The sequence below is a fragment of the Felis catus genome, chromosome D2, assembly GCF_018350175.1.
Source record: "Felis catus isolate Fca126 chromosome D2, F.catus_Fca126_mat1.0, whole genome shotgun sequence".
Taxonomy (NCBI): Eukaryota; Metazoa; Chordata; class Mammalia; order Carnivora; family Felidae; genus Felis; species Felis catus.
The window spans coordinates 18,438,447-18,447,536 of NC_058378.1; the positions used below are offsets into that span (position 1 = coordinate 18,438,447).

General features: G+C 44.3%; 1 long non-coding RNA gene across 1 annotated transcript; it reads right to left on the bottom strand.

The window, feature by feature from the left end:
- Nucleotides 1-212: 212 nt before the first annotated feature.
- Nucleotides 213-2,944, bottom strand: LOC123381037. The gene is made up of 3 exons (XR_006587540.1): nt 2,806-2,944; nt 952-1,262; nt 213-630 (listed from the first exon to the last, which is right to left on the bottom strand). It is a non-coding gene; the product is annotated as an uncharacterized LOC123381037 (long non-coding RNA).
- Nucleotides 2,945-9,090: the final 6,146 nt, after the last annotated feature.

The following is a 9,090-nucleotide window of genomic DNA, read 5'->3' on the forward strand; positions in this document are numbered from 1 at the left end:
TTCGAGCCCCGTGTGGGGCTCTGTGCTGACAGCTCGGAGCCTGGAGCCTGCTTCGGATTCTGTGTCTCCCTCTGTCTCTGACCCTCCCCTGTTCATGCTCTGTCTCTCTCTGTCTCAAAAATAAATAAACATTAAAAAAAAATAAAATGCAATAAAATGAATAAACGTTAAAAAAGAAAAGAAAAGAAAATAAATAAAATAAAAAACACATCCACAGAGCAAGTAACTTGACATTTGTTCTACTTTGCTCCCTGCCACGGCTCAGCCCACACAGTCATCGGCTCTGTCCCCACCTTTCTACGGAGACTTCTCCGGGTTCATTAGCCGCCTCTGCCTTCGTTCGCCAGGTACGTGTTTTTGATCCCTCCCTCCTTGCCGATGTTTTCTCTGCCGGCTCTCGTAACCGCCCTGTCTCCTGGGTTGTTCTCACCTCTTGCTCCATGTTGGCCTTCTTTCCACGCTTCTTCTCCGTCTGCCCCTCAGAGGTTGGTCTTCGCTGAGATGCTTCTGTTTTCAGTCCTCCGCTCTCCTCTAAATGCTGGGCATGACTGATCTCATCCCCACGTGACCTCGCTCATCGTTTCCAAACATAACAACCCAGACCAACTCAGTCTTGGCATCCAGCGTGTCCTAAATCATGTCAAGGGATATAAAGAAAGCCTGAGACGAAATGGATTCAAGTTCGCTTCAATTAAACCCAGCCTATACCCACAACTGGAAGAGATCTGTGAGCAAAATCCAATGAACGTTAGTGTTGCAACTCCAGGGAAAGGTTTATAATCGTGGCTTCGAGCTAGGTGAAGTCTGAAGTTCAGCCACACAGACGAGACCCCCACCTGCCATTGAATGATGGCGGAAGCCCCCCCAACTCCTTCTGCCCCCTCCCCCCATACGCACAATGTAATTCATCACGACAATTCTATTCCTTCTTAGGCTGAGTCCTCAGCTCACCTTCATAGCTAACTGTGAGATGAGCTGCCCACTGGGACTCTTTTCCAGACGGGAGAACTCCCCTTTTGCTGTTCCTTCTCCTTTCGGTTCCAGGGCATTTTTTTTCAACCAGGAGACTACCTCATAAAGCAATGTGCCTGCCACCCTCCATGAGTCAAAGGAGCATGTCACCGTGAATTTCGGAAAATAAAATCACCAGTCCACAGGGAAATGGATTTAACACAGTGGTGTTCATAAAGCACCTCTCCTCAGCTTCTTAAGCCCAGACTTTAATAATTCAATGTTTTTTCTGCCACGACGCTAAGATTTTTCTGAAACAGAAAGTCAGCAGTAAGACGAAGCCTACATCCTCCCCCATTACCAAGGCCGCGGAACTAATGCCTCTTCTGTAACCTTGTGCCGTGACCACGTGGAAATCTTCCCACCAGTGTGCCGATTTCGGACCCCCGTCACCTCCCTGACTCACTGGGATTAAAGCCCCGGTTCTCAAAAAGGTAGGCAAAGCAAAAAGATTTCGGTCTATGCACGTGGTCGGACTTCTTCTGAGTCATTTCAAATCATGAGCCTTTGCCCTGAACCCCAAAACACATAGCCCATAACAGGGTAAAAACAGGGGTGCCTCCCTGGCTCAGTTGGTAGAACATGCAACTCTTGATCCTGGGGGTTGTAAGTTCGAGCCCCGTGTTGGGGGTTGAGATTGCTTAAATAAAATAAAATCTTAAAAAATAAATCAATAAAAACAAAAACAAAACAAAGCACCTGGTAACCTGTCATATTGGCCAGACAGATGTTTCGGAATCGGTTTCCTTCTTATGGGCTTATTATTAGTAGTAAACATTTCTTGGGGCTCCTGGGGTGGCTCAGTCCAGTTAAGCACCTGACTCTTGATTTCAGCTCAGGTCATGATCTCACAGTTAGTGGGATTGAGCCCCAAGTCGGGCTCCGCGCTGACAGCAAGGAGCTTTCTTGGGATTGTCTCTGTCCCTCTCTCTCTGCCTCTCCCCTACTCACGCATGCACACGCACGAGCTCTCTCTCTCTCGCTCTCTAAATAAACTTAAAAATTTTTTTCTAATTAAAGCTATATATCCAAGGTTTTAAAAATATACAAAAACTATGTAAACACTTCTTAAAACATAAAAAGTAATAAATGTTCCCTCTGAAATTTGGGGAAATGGAGAAAATACAAAGAAGAAAGCTAAAATTACTCATAATTCCACCGGTAAAGGACTACTGTTAACATTGTTTTATAGCTTTTCGGTTTTTTATGGACATGTACAACTGATTTGCAAGGATTTATGTGGTCGTGCTATATCTACTGTTTTATAACCTTCTCCTTTTAATAATTCACATTTAGTGGACTTAGTCTTCATATACTCTTCCAAAATAGTGTTTTTAATATCTATGGTAGCATTCCATCATATGCCTTGTATCATTTCTATAACTAGATCTTAAATTTAAAAAAAAAGTTTCAGTGGTTTCTATTTGCTTATAAATATCATGTCCTTGCATAGTGATCTTTCATACACACGTATGATATGCCTACAATTTTTGACGAGATGAACCTAGGAGTCTGAAATTCCCTTAAGGTCTGGAACATTCCAATTAAGAGCCTGTGCCTCTAATACACTCTTCCAAATGAGTCTTCTTAGAGCTCAGCTGTAACCCTGCCTCTTGCGGAAGGCCTTCAAGGGCACGTACTGAATTAGCTGTTTATTCCTTAACCTGGCGTTCCAAGACCCTTTCTCTAGTTATGTACCAGGCACTTTACACACATTATCTCTAATCCTCACAAGTGGTCGGAGGCAGATATCATTTTATGGTATGGAAATTGATATCGAGAGAAGTCTGATACCTTGCCCAAGGTCATATCCCTAATTAATGGGTATTTGAATCCAGATCTGCAAAGCCTGTATTCTTTTCCTCGGTGACTGTCGCTAATGCTCACCCAACCTCCACGGGAGAGAGGAACCTGTCATATGTGCGGAAGCCAGTCTGCCAGGATTCGGACCCTGGGCTGACATCTAGCTTTGTGACCTCACGCGAGTTACTGTCTCTGTCTGTATTTGTGTCCTCATCTCTAAGATGTGGGTAATAACAGTAGCCACCCCATAGGGGTGTGGTAAAGATTAAATTAGTGACTATACATAAAGTGTGCAGACTTATGCCTGGAGCATTGGAATATTAATTACTTTCATTATCATTACCATCACGTCATCATCGTCGTGGTTCTTACTGTTTTTTTTTTTTTTAATTTTTTTTTTCAACGTTTATTTATTTTTGGGACAGAGAGAGACAGAGCATGAACGGGGGAGGGGCAGAGAGAGAGGGAGACACAGAATCGGAAACAGGCTCCAGGCTCCGAGCCATCAGCCCAGAGCCCGACGTGGGGCTCGAACTCACGGACCGCGAGATCGTGACCTGGCTGAAGTCAGACGCTTAACCGACTGCGCCACCCAGGCGCCCCCTTACTGTTTTATTTTAAACAGGTGAAAAATGTTCAACCTCCCGGGTAAGCTCGAGAAATGCAAATTAGGCAATATATTACATTTTTTTCTTTACAAATTAACGCAAGAAATCGTTCAAACCGCTGTAACACTCAGTGCCGGTGACAGGGCAGCAGGACAGGCATCGTTTATTCTACTGCTGAAGGTGTAAGTGGGCATAAAGTTCTTAAAGGCATTTTTTTCAACATATGGGGGAAGATGTTTTTTAATTGTTATTTAAAAAACTCGTTTCTTATTTGAGTGTAGTTGACACACAATGTTACATTGGTCTCAGGTGTACAACAAAGTGATTTGACAAGTTCATACATTATGCCGTGCTCAGCACAAGGATAGTTCCCATCTGTCACCATACAAGGCTATGACAATGTCATCGACAATATTCCTTATGCTGGGCCTTTTTTCCCCCGTGACTTATTCATTCCATAATGGGAAGCCTGTGTCTCCCTTTCCCCTTCACCCGTTTTGGCCAAGCCCCCACTCCCTTCGTCCATGGCCACCGTCAGTTTGTTCTCTGTGTTTCCAGGTCTGATTCTGCTTTTTTTTGTTTGCTTATTCATTTGTTTAATTCCACAGATGAGTGAAGCCATTTGGTATTCGTATTTCTCAGTCAGACTGCCGGTTGCCATGGGGGCAGGAGGTGGAGGGACGGGCAAAATGGCGGAAGGGGAGTGGGAGATACAGGCTTCCAGTCCCAAGAGCGCTTGTGTTGTTTCCGACGCTTGGCCGTTGTGAACAATGTTGCAATAAGCATAGGGGTGCACGTATCTTTTCGAACCCGTGTTTTCACCTTCTTTGGGTAAATACCCAAAATGGAATTATTGGATCATGTGGCATTTCCATTTTTAATTTTTTGAGGAAACTCCACACTGTTTTCCACAGTGGTTGCACCATTCCCACCAGCAGTCTCTCCGCATCCTCACCAACACTTGTTATTTCTTGTCCTTTTGATTTTCGCCATTCGAACAGGTGTACAAGGGTATGTCATTGCGGTTTTGATCTGCATTGCCCTAATGATGAGCGATGTTGGGCATCTTTTCAGGTGTCTATTGGCCATCTGGATGTCTTCTTTGGAAAAATACCTACCCAGGTCCTCTGTCCTTTTTGTAATTGGATCATTTGGTTGTGTTTTTTTGTTTGTTTGTTTGTTTGTTTTGCTGTTGAGTTGTAGAAGTTCTTTATATACGTTGGATATTAACCCCTTACTGGATATATTATGTGCACATACCTTCTCCCATTCAGTAGGTCGCCTTTCTGTTTTGTCGATGGTTTCCTTCATTGTGCAAAATGGCGTTCCTACTATTCCATTGCAGGAAAACCAGCCTTGCTGGCCATTTCCCAAACATAAACTGATTCCTTGATCCACGCCTTTGCTCACACTGTTTTCTGCCCCTGGCATGCCTGTCTCATCTCTTCTTAAGACTAAACTTTATGGCTGGTATTTATTGATGAGGCTGGTAGAACTGAATCCTCCTTATCTGTACAAAGCTACTCTCTTTCTTATTGTTGCATAATCCCTCCCTTTTTCTTACCCCACCTGTGACTATATTTTTCATCCCGTCTGTCCGCTTTCAGAGCTGTGCATGTGCCTGCTTACTTTCTTCCTTCACAGAAAGCTTGCTGAGACGTTCCCAGAGACAGTTCTGGGAACCGTCACATACGTAGCATGGAGAACAGTGTGAAATTGAGCCAGACAGTCTGCGTTTAATTCCCAAGTTTGCCCTTTACTACCTCGCGAATTGTTGGACTTCTCCATGCCTCAGGTTTTTTTCCCTCTGTGAAATGGACATGACAATAGGACCTACTTTGGGGGGTTGGCAGGGGGATCAAATGCGTACATATGTGTAATATGCTTGGAATCATGTCTGAGGCATAGCGAGTGCTCAGTAAATGCTTGTTAATGCAATTTTACACGATAAGCCCTGAGGAGGTGCTAGTGGAGTGACTGGAGGCCCTCAGGAATCATGATTAGTCACTAGACATTTGTCTGAGCTGTGCGGGCTCTCTCTGGCTATTATTTGCTATCGTCAGGAATTATTTCCTAGAATGACTCTTGGTGGTGGTGGTGGTGGTGTTGTTAATGGGATTCAGAGTAGTCGTGGTAATTACTGAACTCTAATCTCTGGGTCAAAAAGTGAAGGCGTAAGTAAATCTTGGAGACGTAAGAAAGAAGATAGCCTTTGGCAGATGACTCTTCAAAATGTCTCCAGAAGCCAAACTGCTTATTGCTCTTCATGTGTATTTGTTTTTGAGGGAGAGGGCGAGCAGGAGAGGGGCAGAGAGAGAGGGGAACGGAGGATCCCAAGTGGGCTCTGTGCTGACCGCAGAGAGCCCCATGCGGGGCTCGAACTCATGAACTGTGAGATCGTGACCGAACTGTGAGATCGTGACCTGAGCTGAAGCGGGATGTTTAACAAGCTGAGCCACCCAGGCGCCCCAGTCAAACTGTTTCGGAGAGCACAGGCCCCCCGCTGATGCCGACCGTGAACCCTTCCCCTGCTGAGGGCGTCCTGGGGCTACAGCAATAGTATTGTTTGGCTTGTCGTGCTGTGTATAAAAAGGTGATCAAATATAAGCAGGTATGAGACAAGCTGCAGTTGTCCAGTACATTTTGTTGCCCTAGAACTTTTGCTCCCATCGGAAAGAGCAACATGGCCACCCATCCCACGGGCTCGTTTGCCTGCTGGTGCTCTGACCTCTCACTTTTGAGCTCCTGACCAGTTGGAGCTCCGTCTCCAGCTCTCAGGATTTTCCAGCTGCCCCCTCTTGGCGGGGGAGTTATGCAGGATGTTTCTATGCTTTCAGTGGTTACCCCAGGAATTGCAACCTACGTTCTTAATGTATCATGAACGAACGTTAATCCGTACCGTTACCCTCCTTCTCTGCCAAAATTATTGCATTGTATCACCCGGTACCAAAATCCGCTTCTCTGGACTAGCGACGAGCCCTTCTGCCATTAAAGGGGCTATGCCAAGGAAGAACAGCTTTCGGTTTTCGTGCCAACATCAATCAGTTAAGTAGGAACCAGAGTTCTGAAGCGATCTTCAAGGTCAGAGGGGAATATAAGCCCTGGAGAGTGTTAGGAGACCAGGAGGAGCCCAGTAGCCATCAGAGACTGGATAAGAGAGGAATCAGAAATAAGATCGTGTTAGAAAAATACAACCCACCAAGATCAAATCATGAAAATTGAAAATCTGAGCGGACCAGTTATCGTAAGGAGATTGAATCAGTGATCAAAGGAATTCCCAACAAACAAAAGTCCATGGCCAGATGGCTTCAGTGGTGAAATTCTCCCAAACGTTTACAGAAAAGTTCGTTCCAAACCTTCCCTAACTTGTGCCTGCTTAAGGTTCTCTCTCTCCTTCTGCCCCTCTCCCCCTTTGTGATTGCATCAAAAAGAATAAAATCCCTAGGGTGAAATTGAATCGGAGCAGTGAAAGAGAGGTATGCTGAAAACTATCAGATGTTGATGAAAGAAATTGAAGAAGATACAAATAAATGGAAAGATATTCTGTGTTAATGGATTGGAAGAATTAATATTGTTAAAATGTACTACTATAGAAAGCCACCTACAGAGTAAATGCACTCCCTATTAAAATTCCAATGGCACATTTCCCAGAAATAGAAGAAAAACCATTCCAAAATGTGTATGGAACCACAAAAGACTGAATAGCCAAAGAAACCTGGAGAAAGAAGAATAAAATTGGAAGTATCGTATTTCCTGATTTCAAACTATATTACCAAGCTATAGTAATGAAACAATACGCATTGTCATAAAAGCAGACACATAGATGAATGGAACAGAATTGGGAGCATAGAACCAGGCCCACACATATGTGGTCAACTACTTTATGTCGAAGGAGCCAAGAATATTTAATGGGAAAGGGACAGTGTCTTCAATAAAGGACGTTGGGAAAACTGGACAGCCACCCATAAAAGATGAAACTCGACCCCTATCTCACGCCATCCACAAAAATCAACTCAAAATGGATTAAAGACTAGAACCTAACACCTAAAACTATAAAACTCCTCAGAGAAAACATAGAGGGTAAACTCCTTGACACCAGTCTTTTTTTTTTTTTTCAACGTTTATTTATTTTTTGGGACGGAGAGAGACAGAGCATGAATGGGGGAGGGGCAGAGAGAGAGGGAGACACAGAATCGGAAACAGGCTCCAGGTTCTGAGCCATCAGCCCAGAGCCTGACGTGGGGCTCGAACTCCCGGACCGCGAGATCGTGACCTGGCTGAAGTCGGACGCTTAACTGACTGCGCCACCCAGGCGCCCCAACACCAGTCTTAATAGTGGTTTTTTGTTGTTGTTTTGAATTTTATAGCAGAAGCCAAGTCAACAAAAGAAAAAACAAACAAATGGGACTACACCAAACTAAGAAGCTTCTGTACAATGGAGGAAACCACCAACAAAATGAAAGAGCGATGGTACAGAGTGGGAGAATGTTTCTGCAAATCATCTATCTGGCAAGGGGGTAATACTCCCCAAATGTAAAGAACTCCTACAACTCAATAGCAAAAAAACCAATCTGATTAAAAAACGGGCAGAGGAACTGAGTGGACATCTTTCCAACGAACACGTATAGATACATGAAAAGGTGCTCGACATCACTGATCCTTAGGGAAATGCAAACCAAAACCTGAGTGAGATAGCACCTCACAGTTGTCAGAATGACTGCCATTCACAAGACAAGAATGTTGTCTTCGCGTTGGCCAGAACGTGGAGAAAAGGGAGCCTTCGTGCATGGTTGGTGGGAATGCAAACGAGGGCCGCCACTATGGAAAATGGTAGAGAAGCATCTCCAAAGATTAAAAATAGAACTACCGTGTGATCCAGTAATTCAACTTCTGCGTATTTATTTATTTGTTTTTAAAGTCTATTTATTTATTTGGAGAGGGAGAGAGAGCCAGCATGAGCAGGAGAGGGGCAGAGAGAGAGAGGGAGAGAGAGAAAATCCCACGCAGGCTCCGCACTGTCAGCACAGAGCCCGACGCGGGGCTGGAGCTTGCCAACCGTGAGATCTAGACCTGAGCCTAGATCAAGAGTCAGATGCTTAGCCGACTGAGCCATCCAGGTGCCCCTCCACGTCTGGGTATTTAAATGAAGGAAAGGAAATCGCTGTCTTGAAAAGATATCTGCACCACTGTGTTCACGGCAGCGTTAGGCAACCAACGAATTAGGTAATTAACCAAAACATGAAAACAACCTAATGTGCGTGTATATGTAGTGAAATAAGTCAGAGAAAGACAAATACTGTATCATATCCCTTATATGTGGAATCTCAAAACAAACAAAAAAAATTCACAGATACAGAGAATGGCTTGATGCAGAGGCGGAGCGGGCATGTGTAAGGCGAGCAAAGGATGTAAACATCCAGGGCAAGATAACTAAGTCATAGAGGTGTAAGTTACAGCACGGAGGGTAGAGTTAACGATCCTGTATTGGCATATTTGAAAGTCGCGAAGAGAGTAGACCTGACGAGTTCTCAGCATCACCGGAAAAAATAATTACAACGCAAGAAAAACTAATTATACGTAGATGTTACCTAAACGTGTCCTGATCATCTCACAGGACATACATATAGCAAATCGTTCTGTTGTACACCTTGGACTGACTCCCTGTTTT